Consider the following 2240-nt stretch of genomic DNA (forward strand, 5'->3'; position numbering starts at 1 on the left):
CTAAGCGACTTCTGTGTCAAGGTATTAACTTGCATGGAGCCTGCGAAGGTTCATCAAATAACCTTTCATGTCACCTGCACGGCACCCCTGCAACACAGATAGAGCCTTTTTTCAGACAGCTTTCCAACGGCAGCTACGTTATCATAAGTGACCACAGCTGTTGTGGCATGGTGCCAGGAATAGCCTATCTCGTGAGCGTTACTTCAAGGGTCATTTGCTGTATGCAAGTATTGTATCCAAACAGCAAACCAGACAAGGAGGCAGCAATATGTCTTTCTCTGAATATCTCTTCTATTCGAATTGATACTTTAAGCAGAATTAAGTCTATTCTTTTACAAACAACTGTGCCTTTAACCTCGTCTAGAGAAACGTATGATCTGCAAGTTGCAAGGACAGCGGCAGAGATACATACACTATTATCGACAAATTGCCCCGTGCATTTCGTAGAAATGTTAAGTCAAATCTTAAACATGTCAGATACCAGTGGCATCGCACATGTATTTAAGACCATTTTTTCGGGACTGTTAGCACCCTTTGAAACAGTCCTGGGCATCTTCCCAAATTTCGTGCACTCTGTGTTCGGCGTCCTGCCTCTTATCTTGGGAATCGTAGCAGGAATTTTATTTTTGGTCCTTCTGCTCCGATATGGCAAGTCAAGTCACAGACAAAACTCAGGCTACAATGGAAGAAACGATCCTAGCTATACGATACCGAGAACGGATCACTAAAGTCCTCGGCTTTGCCCGGCTAAGAGATCTAAATACTACCTGGTTTCTTTCATTCAGACCTATCTGGAAAGATTGCATCTTACCTGTTCTATGATGTCTGCTATGCAGAGAAGAATGCATGTTGGACGTCTGTCTTACACTACCATCAGCAGTACTTATGGATATCAATACTTTGCTTGGTTCGGTAACGGCTCATGCAACGTTTTGTCCCCAGTGGCTACCTATTCTGATGACGGCATTCGTTGAGACTTCACCATTAAGATTAGGTGGCGGTGAAGTACGTGATGAAAGCAGCACACAGGTACAACCTTCTGTGAACATTGCTGATCTAGACATCGATGATGGCAATGAATCTCACATATGCACTATTTCTGCTTTTTCAAACTTGGTCCAACTTTCACTTACTATTGTAGACAATTTTTTCACCAGCCTATCTGATTTAATGTTTTCGCCTAACAACGAGAATAGGTTTTGAAAACACGAGCACGCAGCGTTCCCTGAACTCTGAATTCGGCCTTCAATTCTGATAAACAGAACTTCTGAAAACGTTGGAACTATTTTTTTTCCCCTGAAAGCGAAATTATTTTTTTCCGGTTTCCAAAATATTGACTTTTTCGGGCACATGATACTCTGCTTAAAGTAGAACTATTCTTAGAGAACAGAATTTTTATTTTTAAAATATCTAGAGACAATAATTTGACTTAACCTCTAGCACATGTACAGTCTTGTATAAATATGTGATGAAATGGTCTCGACCTTCTCTTCTGTATTAAGAGCCATTTCATAAATGTAATTTTCGCAATTCATTCAGCCGATATTGCAACGTACTATATATGTATTATCTGAATGATACCACTGCTTGAAAACGTACAGTATAATACTCATCTTTTCGTGTATATACAATTTCAAATGCATCCTATGTATTTTGGGGTGGGTTGGAAAACACATACATCGTTATATGTTTAGCATTGCTTAGTATTTAGTAATGATGGACATTATACGTGGAGTGGGTGTTGTGAAGGTATCTAGGACCCTATTTAAATATTCCCGATTCATGCCCTTGTGTGGTTATAACAAATCATATCCTTATAAAGGCATAAGAATCATATCCATATTTAGTCATAGCCAATGCAGTCCAAATACGGCAAGGCTACTCCAATAGACTCCTAGAAAGTACAACGCGTTCTTTAAACAAACCAAGCCTCCAGCAGCCCGGGAATTCCCCCTGCTTCTGTTTTGATTTGTCCAAGAACTCCTGTAGTCCTGAAAGAATTGAAAGTTCTTAGTGACGTCTTATGTCCAACCTTACGTCAAACTCGGCACCTTCCAGGTATAAATATACCAGCATCTGCCTTAGCAAACACACGGTGGTTTGGAGCAGATCAGCTATCTACTTGCCCGACGCCCTGCTGATACGAGTGCCGAAGGAAGCCGACCCTCCCATTGACACACTGAGAGAGACGCTGTCTTTTCTCCTGCCAAGAAATCCAGCTCCAGTGTTTCCAGTCACCC

Source organism: Lissotriton helveticus, chromosome 7 (assembly GCF_964261635.1).
Source record: "Lissotriton helveticus chromosome 7, aLisHel1.1, whole genome shotgun sequence".
Lineage (NCBI taxonomy): Eukaryota > Metazoa > Chordata > Amphibia > Caudata > Salamandridae > Lissotriton > Lissotriton helveticus.